General features: G+C 39.6%; 1 pseudogene; it reads right to left on the bottom strand.

Annotated features, from left to right (window-relative positions):
* Positions 1 to 5,457: 5,457 nt before the first annotated feature.
* On the bottom strand, positions 5,458 to 6,003 carry LOC102857147 (annotated as a pseudogene).
* Positions 6,004 to 14,690: the final 8,687 nt, after the last annotated feature.

Genomic DNA, 14,690 nt, shown 5'->3' with positions numbered 1-14,690 from the left:
TCCTGGTGACTGGGAGTCATTCGCTGATTTAAGTCTCACAGATTCTCCCTTTTTATTCTCTCATTGATTTGAATTTTCATTTGAGTAGAAGACTACACCCTAAAGTAGAGCAGAGCCTCAATTTTGTGTCTACAAAATTGGCTTTTACCAAGTTTGACAACTACGGCTTAAGAAATAAAGCCTTCTGGAAAAACTCATGTTAATACATTTCTCACCACAACGTAAAACAATGGAAGACAAATCATGAAGGATGCAGAAGTCCAGTTGGGAGAAATCAATGAGTGAGCCATTCATTATACAGAGTAAAGAGTTAGGGACAAAGTCAACTCTCTGTTGAGGAGCTGAGGCACAGTGAGGCCTAGTATTGGCCTAGAAAATGTACAGATTTTATTCTAATGGGAACTCAAAGCGTTGTCTCCAAGTGCTTTAAATAAGAGAAATGCTTCGCCGATATAAGCCATAGTGTGGTATGTTATTGTTATATGCTATCGAGTCAGAACTGACTCATAGCTGACCCTTTTCAAAGGCAATACATCGCATGGGAGGAGATTGCTCATCTTTCTCCCACAGAGCGCCAGGTAGATTAAAACTATGTACCTTTGGGTTGGCAGCACAGTTCCTTAACACTAAGCCACCAGAACTCCCTTATAGTACTGTATAGGCAAAAATGAGTCTTTTTACTGTGGCTTTTGGAGTCCAGTTAGATTACTTGAGAAAGATGTAGTAGTCATCAGCTTTTACATGACTAATGGTGGGAAGGGAGCTGAGGGGCAAAATCTGACTTCCGAGAGAGTAGAGAAAAAGATGTGATGTTTTGGCCAGTGTACTCTAATAACCTTCCTCCCATTTGTTACTATATAAAAGAAAAGGTTGCGGGGTGGAGAAGGAACCCACTGCCCTGAAATTGCTTGACTCATTGTGACCCTCCATTGGTTTCCTCGGCTGTACATCATAACTGGAAGAAATAACCCATCTTTTCCCCACAGAGCTGCTAGTGGATTCAACCTGCCACAGACTCTCTGAGTGAGTTAGCAGTGCAGCTCACTCCAGACTCTGCCTCCCCAGCACTAGCTTGTTAGCATTCCAAGTAGCTAGGCCGTACTTTGCTTGCAACTTGAGAAACTGAGGGCTCCATTAGGGAATTTGAGGTTGGGATTGGTTTCCCCAGTACAGCCTTGTCTGGGACCTATTCACTGGGTGTTGCCCACCTCATCTACTAAGTTGGCATAACATTTCTCACCTTCCTGCTGTTTGTACTAACATAATTACCAAAAAATTGCTGCTGCTCTTGGAGATAATCTCTTTTCTCACATCTGGGTTTATGTCTCTCGGGCAGGTTGCTTAGGCAGTGGGGAGGAAGGAGCCTTTCCATAAAGTTAAGGTCCTTCCTGATAAAGGTAACTACTCCACCCCTTCTTCCCAGTTGCTTCCTCTGCCAGCAATAGCATAGACTTGAGCCAGTGCCAAATGTTTTAATACCATAAGGACTCACTTGATAAAGGCTGTTCATGGCAAAGAAAAAAAAAAGTAAGCTTAGAGTTCCGAAACGAAAATTTTCCAAGATTTCCATATGAGATGCTGCCAGGGCACCCTAGATCTAATTGTTACCATGTGTTTGCTGTAGTCGTTGGTACCTTGCAATTCTCATTCACCAGAGCTTGCAGAGATTAGAAATTTCAGGAAATGCTGGCCAAGTCAAGATGGAAATCTACTGTAACTACAGAGAATTTGGTCTTTGACACGAAAAGGGACAATGGCAAAGACAGAAAACAACTGTGGGATTAATACTGTGATCTTTCCAAATAATTAAGTAATTATAGGTCTGTTAGTCAGCAGCATTTAGTGTTGTACTTTGTTGTTCTGTTAATGCTTTGCATGTGTTTAGTAGCCTTGCTTCCTGTGGTATCAATTCTGAACCAGAAGAAGGATTTTTTTTCCTTACTTTGGCTATTATATTTTGCACAGAAAATTAGCAGAGCAGCAGAAGACCCAACCCTGCATAGTAGCTGTCTGTCTGACTAGTCAAAGCAAAATGGCTTCATAGATCCCTGGGCATTGGTGACAATAATGACAATGTAGTTCGTTCTGAGACCTAGACTACCCATTAATCTAGGAACAATACATTTTTCACTATTTTGCTGAGAGTCGCTTTCAGATCTCATATGCTATGCTAATTTCGGCTTCATCAAACCTTTCCCGTGGATTGCTAATGAATAATACAATTGACTGGTATAAAAGAGAATGAAAATGAAAGGCAAAGAATCTGTTGTTGTTCTTTAATATTGAGTTAGAACCAATTTGTAGCTGATCCTCCAGAAGAACTTCAGAGGCAGTAAATGACATGGTAGGAGATTGCTCATGTTTCTCCTACAGAGCAGCTGGGAGATTCGAACCACCTGCCTTAGAGTTGGTGGTGCAACTTCTTACCATTAAGCCACCAAAGCTCACAAAAGATCTTTAGACTTTAAATATTAGGTCACCATTCCTAAGTAATAATTCAAATTGAATGCATGTGTCTATGTATTTTTAGGAATGCCTGTGCTTTAACCTGACCATTCAAAAACTGCCTCCCATTTATAGAATGAATAGATTTAAACCAAACCTATAACATTACTGAAGAACTTAACATTCGCCTTCAGACATATCTTTTCCTGAAGCAAGATGGTGGCTAATGTGTTTCCACTTGGACAGCTATTAGGTGATTTCACTGAGGGACTTGGGTCTTACAGTAAGAGTAATACTAACGATAGCTCTAAAGCAGGAACAAGACTGCCTGCCCCTGTTAGCAGCCTGAGCAGTCAAAGACATTAATGGACCATGAAAACTAGAGAGCCAGGGTAACTGTGGGTCACAGCTAACATACATAGCCAAGCACAGTATAGAGAAAACTTTCATCACCTCCACTACACTGAGTCCTTTTCTCTTGATAGAGCAAGCTCTTAATATTCCCAGGTTGTTAATCTGGCACCTTTCATGAACATCAGTGTTCACTTTGGGAAATAAAAAAGCAAACACCCAAAGCATCTAAGTGTTAAAGGGGAAAGAAAATCAACAGAGGAAATTACAGTAGCACTTGATACAGTGGCACATTTTTCTTGAGCTATGTGAGGCTAAGATATTTGAGAGTTTGCAGCTTTGACAGTCTCTTTAAGACAGTAACCAGAGAGAGGTCTTGGGAGTTCAGGTGGCACTTATATGCTGTCACATTTCAACTGTGGCCTTTATAAGGATTATCTATTCATGTTTTCAGAACCAGACACTGGTTTTGAAATACATGTAAGAGCTAAGTGATTTGAAAATAAGTATCACTTCCTTTCTCCATTGCTTTTGCTCTGTGTTGGCAGTTTCCTTTCCAACTCTAATTACTGTTTGTAAGGGAATCACGGTTTTCCTAGCCTGCTGTAGTTTCCGTTCGTCTTGGTTTATCAACCCATTGTTAAGATATCTGCCATGTCTTTTGGAACCAAGTAGTTGGTAGAGTACGATGCAAAGTTTTCACTCCTTTCTTTCTCTCTTATTTTTAGGTAAGTTACTTGACTGGGAAGGCTTCTCATTTGATGGAAATTTCCATTTGGTAATGTACTACTATTTTTGTCAAATGATGTAAAGCTTTTGTTTTTTTTTAATTCCTCAATGTGTATTTTCCCATAACATTGATCTTCATAGTGTACTGAGTTTGGAAGGCAAGGAGAGATGGAGAAAGCAGGGAGGAGACGTTGGAAACAAACATATAATGAAGTAAATGTCAAGCATATGACCAAATAGATGTCAAAAAGCATTCTTGACATTTACCTGTTTTGTAGCTATCTCTTTTTATTAGTTTTCATTTTTATCACTTTGAGAAGTAGAAGAGATATATTTAGCTACATTTAGAGAGGACTGAACTTCCTTCCAGAGAATCCAACCAAATTTAGAGCTGTGACATTCTAACTGTATTTGGTAAAAATCTGGTGTTCCTTCAGATGTTGAGAAAAACATTCTGTATCACCAGAGAGCTTATCTTTTGAATCATAGCTTGAGTATTTAGGTATTTGTACAACTGAAAAAAACAGTTCTAAATATGGTGGTAGCTGTTGTATGCTGTCAAGCTGATTCTGACTCAGAAAGACCCTGTAAGACTCTATGGGAGCAAATGGTCAGTCGTTTCTCCCATAGTTAGCAACCAAGTGTTCAGTTAGCTGAGTGCTTAACCATTGCACCTTCAAGACTCCTTGTATTGTTAAATAAAAGAAGCAGAATGCACAATTTTGAAAGCAGGAACCCATTGTGTGTTGCGAGGGTTTGTGGTTCATAATGAAAGAGGATAGAAACTCCCCGCAGTGATCCCTGTGAGAGGGGCTCAAGGCCCGTAACAGCAGCTTGTCTCTGCTGATTCTGGATCTTTTCACCAGTCGAAGAGTATCTCTGTTTGGTGTACTTTCTGCAGAGGTAGATCACGGAACTCAGCAATTCTGGGGGGAGCTTGTGTCTCTTTCTAGGCATATGCTGTTGTCGGGTGCTGTGGTGTAAGCTCTGACGCATTGTGTCCCTACTGTGTACTACAGATTGAAATTCTACCTGGTTCTGTAAAAAGTCTTGTTAGTTATTATTATGTTGAGTAACAGGTAACCAAAGACTAAATCTTACTCCCATCCTCGTGTTTTTTTCCCCCCAAAATGTTTCTTAAATGAAATTGCATTTGGGTATGTAGAGACTAATTAGAAGAGAAAAAAAAAAATACCTTAAGATACTCACAAAACCAATTGCATTTCCTGTTCCATTGTCTTTTCCCCCTTGCCAGTTTGTTTTTGTTTTTTTGTTTGTTTGTTTGTTTTTGTGGTTTTTTTTTAAGATAATGCCAAGTTTAATCTGCCAAATATACAGGTTGAGTTTGTAGAGCGTGTTTGCCTGGGTGCTGCACAGTAAACAGAGGTTTCCTGAAATGACTGATGGGTAGGATTAACAAGGGGCCCTGGTCAGGTGGGTGGGTGGGTGGAGGGCAAGGAAGGGAAGTGCTGGGACCCTCGGGAACCCAGGACACAGCCCCTCTCATGAGCGAGCACCCAGGCAACACAGACTGGGGCTGGATGTCATAAACTGGTCAGCAGCCACCCCAGGCCCGCACAACTGCCACTACCGTGCAATCTACTGGACGAACGGAAGCTCTTCTCACCCCACCTCCCTGGAGCCCGAGGGCTCTGAATTCCAAACCCAGCAAAAACATTCAAATGGTTACATAGGAAATGCTTTCCTGCATCTTTCTGTCTCAAAGATGGCAGCCGCTCCCTCCCCCCAGACCCCCCCACCCACGATCCCCCAAAACGATTTCTGTGCCAAGATGAAAGGGCCACCCCAGGCCGCGGGGGGGCTCCTAGCCATGAGGGGCTGCTGCAGCGGCACCAGGGCACAGGGTGGGCCGCACGCGGAGGTCCTGGCGTCACAGCCCGGGCCTGGTATCTCCTCTCCCCTTGACCACTGTTACTTGTTCAAGGAGAGCGACTGCATTCGTTTTCCTGACAAAGTCGCATCGTCTTTTGCTTTCCGTTCCTCTTCTTTCTTTCTTGCAGCTTCTTCCCGCTGTTTCCGGATGATTGCCAGCCGGGCCAGGTCAGCCTTGGCCTGCTCTGTCTTCCCAGCTAAATGCATCTTCATGTAACGCTCCTTGGCTTTCTGCGTCTCGATCTCTTCTTGTTCTCTCCTCGAGAGCTCCTTCGGCCCGTCCAGATCGAGCTGTGTGATCTTTTTGGTTGTCTGTGCCACCCGGTTGGGGTTCTCAATGTCGATGAGCCCTTCCACACCTTTGTGTTTTTGCTGGTAGTCATCATCATCCTCTTCGCTCTCGTCTGAGTCTAGAGATTTCTTCTCCTTTTTGGGGTCACCTGTAGCTCCATCTCCACCTTCTTCTTGTTCCTCTTCTTCCCTGGCCTTCTGCTTCTCAGCCTGCAGCTGCGCGTCGATCTCCTCTGGGCTCGTGTACTGCCGTGCCCGGCCTTTATGGCCACCTTTCCTCCCTCCTTTAGGCATCGCGGCTCCAGTGGGTGCTGCGGCGGTGCCTCGAGATGACACCGGAACCGCCCTTGCCAGTTTTTAATTTTTAAACGCAGACCCTGGTATTTGTAGTTCTAAACACTGTTTAGACTTTGATATTGTTGTTTTGTACTATCAAGTCGGAAACAACTCATAGCTGACCTTCCAGCAGGTTTTCAGGTGAATCACACAAGAGGAAATGGCCCATTTTTCTCTCACTGAACCACTGGTAGATTTGAACTTTGTACCTCTTATATTGGCAGCACAATTCTTTACCACTAAGCCATGAGAGCTTATTTATTGTTGCTGATTAAGAATAGTCATAGTTCTTAGATCTCGGGTGAAACCATGATAGAATAAGATTGACATTTGTTTTTAAAAGTTTAGTGCTTGAAGTAGAGTTTCTTCCTGAACTGGTGTCTAGAGCATTTAGGTTGGTGAACATTTCTGTTCTGTGCTTTGGGTTAAAGAAATGAGCTGATGAATGAGTGAGTGTATCCGTACGAATACTGTTGTGTTAGTTGTAGTGAGGAACCATTCAATTCACTATGACTCATAGTGACCTGATGAGCAACGGCTCTGATCCATGGCCTGCCTCGTGCTGTGTTCTTGATCTCTATGCCCGCACTCACTGTTACAGTCACTGTTCCAATCTTGTCTTCTTTTGTGGGTCTTTCATTAATATTAGATTCTTTAAAATAGCGAATTTCTAAGTACATCTACCTTGTGTTTGGCAACAAATGTTATGCTAGAGCTTCCTTCTCATGCTGAGATTTTGCTAATATAAGTCCTGTAGCAATAATCGTATATCTATGTTAAACTTCCTTTTAAAACTTTGGGGGAGGATGGTAGGGAGAGAGCAAGGGGGAATGTACAATATCTTTTAACTCAAAGTATTCATTATGGAAAAAAAAGTGTTGGTTGAACATAAGTTGAATTTTTAACATATTCAGTTATTTTTCATGAAAAATGGCAATGTATCTACTAAAGTTTATTTCTGATTCTTTTATATATTTACACTAGAAGTAAGCTTAGTGAAATCAGTATCTTGTCAATCATTCTTAAGATCGGGCAAATATATGTTTCATAATAATTAATTAACTTCAGTACTTTTTTCTTTTCTCAGAATCTCTAGTTTTCTTGTGTTAGTAAAAGCTAAAAACAAAATCAAGCACACAGTCCCTCTATTTTCCAAGAAATTTGTCGTCTAGTTCAAGTTCTAGCATTCTAGTATGGTATTTCCTTGCTAACAGAAAATGAGGAGCCCTTTGAGGAATATATGCTGTGTAGTAAAGGATAGAACTGAAACCATATTAAATTCTTAAGGGTTAAATTCTCCTAATACTCAAGACAGGTAGAAGTTTTGATACTTAAGGAGGAATTTTACATTCCCTCTCCAAACCGAATTATTTGCTGTTAGTTTAGCTGAACTGCCATCAGAAAAGGCAGACACATACAATTTCTACAATTACAAAAGGAGTTGATACCAGGTTTTCTAGAATAAGTTGCCAGTGATGGACTGATTTCTAGATCCCCTAAGCTGATTCTAACAGCAGTCCATTTGGAGGCCAATAAATTACATTAGATAAAATATGCTGAGAATGTTTTAAATTGAATTAAAAAAATAAAATTGGCCTTGTTCTTTTTCTTCCTTACCTTAAACAAGCTGCTTACAAAACATTTGAAAAGTATTTGTAAGCATTCTTAGTGTGGAGTTTATTGCTTATAGAATTCTGACAGTCCTTGAAAATTAATACTGAGGTAATTGAAGCAAAAGGTGCTCCAGCTAGTGCTTAAATTCACTATCTTGGAATTTGTTTGCTTTCCCTCTGCCAAAAGCCTTGTGAAGATGGACTGTTGTGTTGGCTTCTGTTCATTGTACCTGTAGAATTTGTCACAGCACGTGATACACAGTAAGCACTGACAGAATAGCCATTAAATGAGGAGGATTGTAACATGTAAAATCTCATTGTCCTGTAGTGGTTCCGAGAAATGAGATCAGCCCTGTTGTGTGACAGGCTGCTGATGAAGAAGTAGGTAGTTTGAATCCACTTTCCACTCCATAGGAGAAAGATGAGGCCCTCTTCTCCCATTAAGATTTACAGACTCAGAAACCTCATAGAGGGTGCCATGAATCAGAACCAACTTGAGGTTGGGGGTTTTTCCCTTTTAGTTTTTTTTGTTTCATTGATGTACAGATAGTCCCTGGCTTACAATGGAGTTCCTGTCCAGTAGCTTCATCATTAAGTCAGTTCTAATGTAAGTAGGATATTTGATTTTTAAAATGTTATTTAAAAAAAGTTATCATCATTATTGTCTTTTAAAACTAAAATCTTTATAAATCATAACATTGAGAATGATACCGTCAACAAATTATGCCCTGAAACATTATGTTTAGTATATATTACTAACGAGAGGATACATATTTTTTAAAACTCCTAAGAAAGACCATTATAAATTCAGTTCATCTTAACTGCAGCACATTGTAAGTTAAACCTCCTGTGTACATGTGGAGGGCATATAATACAATGATTTGCAGTTGATGACATCTTGTACCTGATTTGAAAGCTATAGTTGTTTGCATTCCTTAGTCCCTCCTAGCTATTAAGCAAATCTACACATGATATTTAATCACTACCTAGAGCTTGTTCCGTGAACATGACATAAGGATATAGAGAATGTATAAAACACACTAAGGAATCCCTCTTCTGCATTCCAAGTATATTCCTATCTAAAATTCAGGCTGTACCTCTCCTGGATCACCCTAGATTTGCTTAACTGACAAGGTCTCATAGCCCAGTTCCTTTGTTTTCTTAATATATAAAAGCTCCGAGGGCTTCTGCTCATCTTCATCTGATTTTTTTAAAAAAAATATCCTTCTCTAAAAATTTCATACTTACCAGGTGTATTAGATTTATAACAACTGCCTAAAGTTATCTTTTTTTAATTATGCCTACAACCTTCTTACTGTTTGATTTATAACCTTATTCTGATTTCATCTTCTGTTTAGAGCTTGAAGTTCACTTAATATTTTCTACAAGTGTGTCATATTTTATGGAAACAGACCCATTGATAGTCAGAAATCATCAGTACAAGGGTTAATGGGATTCTTTCTCCAATGCTACCCTTTTAAATAACTAAATGCTGCCTGCAATGTGATCCTGTGTTGTGACTTAGTGAATAGTGACCTTGTATGAATTATGAAATTAGAATTATATATGTAATTCAATTTCTAGAACAGGAATGATGAGCATGAGAGATGAAGCCTTTGAAAACCCAGCCATAATGTCCATCGGCATTTTGAAAGTGTGTCCTCTGGACACTACTCCTCTGGGATGGCCTACAAAAAGTTAATTAAATTTAGGACAAATATCCATCAATATATTTTAGATGTACAGTATAAATAAGATAACCTGGCAAACAAGGAAGAAGTGGGTGAAGTGTTATTTCTTTGTGAATTTTGAAAGTAATGTTATAGAATAAAATATGTGGGCATGGTTGAATTAAAAAATTAAGTTTGCTTTGTAAACTTTCACTCAAACTACCATAAAAATGGGGGTACGGAGAAAAGCCTGGTAAAGACTAAAAAATGTCCTCCATTAAGAAACAAGTTTACTTTTGTCATACTAATTTAATTAAGAATATGTTTTGGAGAAAACTCAGAACATGGGTGCCATGACAACTATGAGATATCTTACTCCAGTAAAAATAGCAAAATTCAACAGAGCAGCAAACGGCAAATGCTGGCAAGGTTGTGGAGAAACTGGAAACCTTATTCACTGTTGGTGGGAGTGTAAAATGGTGCAACCACTGTGGAAGGCGGTATGGCTCTTTCTCAAAAAGTTGGAAATAGAGATACCATTTGACCCAGCAGTTCCACTACTGGGAATATACCCTAAAGAAACTAGAGCTGTCACCCAAGCAGATTTATACACACCCATGTTTATTGTGGCTTTGTTCACAAGAGCAAAGAGTTGGAAGCAACTCAAGTGCCCATCAACAAACGAATGGATAGAGAAGCTGTGGTATATTCACACAATGAAATACTATGCTGCATTGAAAAACAAGCAGCTCATGCAATATTATTCAAAATGGGTGACTCTGGAGGACATTATGCTGAGTGAAGTATCTCCCTCACAAAAGGACAAATACTGCATAATTCCACTGTTGTAAAATGAGACTGACATTGGGTTTGGGGAGGACCTAAGAAAAAAGAGGATAAATAATGTATAATGCATTGAAACAGATGGAGAGAACTGTTTTTAAAGGAATATAGAATTATTTTCATGACAAGATTACAGAAAAAGAAATGCATATTAAGGTGGACAGTGGGCGGGGCAAGGATTGTATAACAAAGAATTTTGTTTTTTTTTTTCAAAGAGAAAAACGAACTGGGCTGGGGGCAGGGAGAAAAATGTGCAACAATGAATGAATGGGCGGGAAATTAAATGGTAAGAATATGCTGTAAAAAATGTATATTTTGCATTTTAAAAAATCATTAATAAAAAAAAAAGAAAAGCACCTCCGGGCTATAATTTAAACTTTTATCATTCATGTAATTCATTTTACTTAGTGTTTATTCAGCACTTACTGTGCTCAACTCAGCTCACCACCACCGAGTTGGGACAGATGCAAAGTCTGTTCCTCCAGCAGTTTTTCGGAGGGAGCAGATTTCCCATCTTCTTTCTTCCTCAGAGTCACTAGTGTATTTGAACCATGTGCCTTTGGGTTAGCAGCACAGCTCCTTACACACTGTTGTTGTTAAGTGCCGTCAAGTTGTAGACAGCTCATAGTGACCCTATGAACAAAAAAGACCTGAATACTTGTGTAACTTGCATTGTTTGTCCAGGTTCATAGAGTTTCCGGAGGCAAGCCATTTTGGAAGTAGATACCACTCCTGCTTCCAAGCTTGTTTTAATCAGGAAGCTCCACCAACCACTGCCCACCATGGGTAACCATTATCCTTACACACTAGGCCACCAGCATTTTCTTCTCTCATATTATTGTTATTTTTCTTGTTTTGTGCTATTGAATTGAGACTAAGTAATAGCTGACCCTCGTCAGGTTTTCAGGGGCAGTAAATTGCAGGGAAGGAGACTGCCCATCCTTCTTCAACAGAGCAGCTAGTGGATTCAAACCACCCTCCTTTGTGTTGGCCGTGCAATTTTTTACCACTTAGCCCATAACATTCCTTTAATGTCATTTTGTTTTCTTTAGCCATCTATGTCCTATTTTTTATTCATATATATTTGGCATCAAGTGCAAGAACTCAAATTACCCAGAGCTGTTGATTTGGAGGGTCAGCTGACCCTCGAGCAGATTTTCAGAGGCAGTAAATTGCATGGGAGGAGACTGCCTATCTTTCTTCTGCAGAGCCACTGGTGGATTTGAACCACTAGACAGGCACCACCTTTGTGTTAGCAACACAACCCCCTCCAAGTTATGCCACCAGAGCTTTCTTGGTTTGGGGACTTTGTTTTTACCATCAGTAGAAGTTATATTTAAATGTCAAGAAACAAAAAAATGGAAGAGGCCTTAAATTATCTGAAATTTAATGTTAAGTTGTATTGCTTTGGTATACATAAAAAAGACAATAGCAAGTACTTCCAACAGCCTCCCCCTGCAAAAAGAAAAAAAGAAAACCACCTAACACTAGACTTGGTGCATTTACCAATTGACTCTTTTTCCAAATTTGTTTTCATTTTCAAAGTTTTCTTAAACAGTGTAAATATAAACAGATATGTGGTTTTGTAATATGTGAGTAATATTCTAAGGATTATAGTCTTTCAACTGTTATCACAAACCAAAGAGAGTATAGTCATCCACCTTTGTGATTTCTTTTTCTTTGGGCTGGTGTTCTGTTGGTTTTTTGGTTTTTTGTTGTTTTGGGATTGGTGGTGGTGGTGGTGGTGGTGGTGTGGGGGGTGTGTGTGTGTGTTGTGGGGTTTTTGGGGGGGCAGGGAGAGAAGTTCAGAAAGCTACAGCGGTTCTTCTTTTCAGAGGAAGTGGCTGGTGTGAGATTGAGGACAGGGGAAGCACAGCACAAGAAACTAGCTTAAAACCTTGATGTATTATATGCAATATTATTTTCTCAGTAATGTCCCTGATTCAGTAATAACCTTGGGTAGTTGCCATACAAGTTTTTGTATTCCCTGGAAAGTCTTCCTATAATTGAGAATGTCTAGCATATCACGTACCTTGTAATTTTATTTTATAAAATTATGTGGCATTTAATGTCTTCATTTCTCCATGTAACTTTTAAAGGCCTTGTATCTTTATTTATTTTATTATTCCCACATCCTTCTTCGATTTCAGATACTTCTTTGCTATTCACATGTAAGAAAAGAAAAAATAAATCATTTGCAGACTTTTTAAAAGCTGAGCGGCCTCCCTTATAGACTAGCACTGTGGTTTCTTAGTGGAAGACAAGTTTACAACCAGAAACTGTAAGTTCCATACAATCAAAATCGGTACAAGTTTATACTGGAAAACCAACCATTTAGTCAGCTCTGATTCAGGAGGATCCCCTCGATTGCACAACAGAATGTTGCCTGGTCCTGTTGTGTGGCCACTGTTGCTCAAATTGATTGTTGCAGCCACTGTACATTTCATGTGCCCTCTGACTTCAGGGATTCTTCTTCTTGCACCGAATCAGTGTTCTATTAACTAATTTTTGAACATTGCCATGCCTTTTGTCCAAGTCTGTCTTAGCCAGGAAACTCTGCTGAAATCTATCCACTGTGGCTATTATTTGAAGTCCCAGTAGCATAGCTTCTCTTCACATAGTAGCATACAAACTACCACCGTCTCTTACCCTGCTCTTATCAAAATAAATTGCAATAGGTTAAAAATTAGTAATTTTTAATGAACTAATTTTCAAAATTAATTATGCTTCTAAAATGTACTTAAGCTTTTGAAAAAATATTTCTTTAATAGTTTCATTCAAAAGTGGCCAGGCAACTGACAAGTTCCTGTTTACTTCATAAGAGCTATTTTTATAAGATAATAATGAAAAACTTTCCATTTGCTTAAAAAATTGAAAACCCAAACTCAAAGGCTTTTATCTGGCACAGTTGACCCTCCAGTGAATTTTTGTGAGGCTGTAAATCACACGGGAGGAAATTTCCCATCTTTCTCAGAGGCGGTTGGGAGTACTGCTATTGTCATTTTTACATTCCTAGAATTTGAACAGCCAGAAAGACACCACCATTGGACTAGTAGACCAGCTCACTATGGACTATATTCCACTAGAGCTTCCTTTGTATCAGTGTAATCTACTTTTAAAGATCTTTGGATGGTCTAGAACTCAAATCCCATTGCCGAATTCTCCAGCTTCTGTTCTGATGCAGAAGGCAGTCATTCCGATGCTATGCTCGTCCAGACAATCATAACGAGTGTCTAGTGACATATTCTCCTTATACATATTTGCACATTGGGGGTTAGTAAGAAGTGAGATGTTACTGTGCTATCTCGGTTCTTTGTTGCCTTCCAAGCTTCACACCTTCAGCATCTTTACTCCCAACATAAACTGTGGTGCACAGCATTAGGCAGGAAGCTTGAAATGATGAAGAACCCTTAGAATTGCCTCATTGAAGAGAAAACCTGCAGAATATTTTAGAGAATCTAAGTGTCAGAAGAACAGAAGAGGAGCTATTTTGAGTAACTAGCTCTTGAATTTGAAGCAAGACTTGTATTGTGACCCTATCTAAGAAAACTTCTGCCTCTTTGCAAAGCCATAGTTTTGGAAAACTGGTTAATTATTTCAGTTGTCTTGGTTGCATGTATATAAATTTTTTTAATATAGACATAAAGATATAAATTCAGCATGCCAGGAAAAGAAAAAGCCTGGCCTTCCTCAGTCAGCCCTGTCCATGTGTTTTAGAAGCATCTTAGAAATTCCCTAGATGGCTAAAGTATAGATTGGGATTTGATGGAAACAATGATTTGCAGGTAAAAAGGGAGGGAGTCTGATATGTTGTAAAATACTTGTGTGTGTGGGTGTGTGCTCGTGCCTGCAAAGAGGCATAGTTACTAAGTGTTTATAGTAGCTTGTCACCAAAACATCTAATATTCACCTGCTAATTTTTCATTTTAAATAAAAGCAGAGAGAAGGGTGATCAGAGAGCAGCCATGGTGTTAGAGTAGTTTTGTATTTCTCCAGAATCCTACAGAACTTTTGATTTGGTGTCGGAGCAACACATTGGCTCTGAGAGCTGTCAAGGCACAGTTCTGATGTGGACGAGAAGGCACCCACTTTCCACTATGCCTGTCCTCTGTCGCTGGTCCATACTGAACCAGTGTCAAGTCTACTCTCGGGCATTGGGCTTCATCTGAACTGCACATTCATTCTAGCTCTTCTGTCCGTGTGTGTGTGTGTGTGTGTGTGTGTGTGTGATGATGATGATGTAACTCTGCCAGAGTATTCATTCCATTGTTTTCGACAACTCTGCAGACTCAACAATTGCATGTCTGGTTACAGAATAAGCATGATCTTGGGAAAATTACATATATTAGATTTGAGCAATCAAGAAGTATTCAAAACATCACCTTTGGTTTATTTTTTTGCTTCACAAGTGCTTCTTTGAATGGACGTAGAGGACACATACAACCTGATCAAACTAAGAAGAAAGCATGTCTGCCTGACTCCTCTGTGAGAGGGAGAACCCTAAGGATTTGTTTTTCTT

This window comes from Elephantulus edwardii, unplaced genomic scaffold (genome assembly GCF_000299155.1).
Source record: "Elephantulus edwardii isolate Elephantulus edwardi_28Jun2011 unplaced genomic scaffold, EleEdw1.0 scaffold00085, whole genome shotgun sequence".
In the NCBI taxonomy this organism is placed as follows: domain Eukaryota; kingdom Metazoa; phylum Chordata; class Mammalia; order Macroscelidea; family Macroscelididae; genus Elephantulus; species Elephantulus edwardii.
The sequence above is the reverse complement of the archived record's forward strand: the minus strand, read 5'-3'. Positions and strand labels throughout refer to the sequence as shown.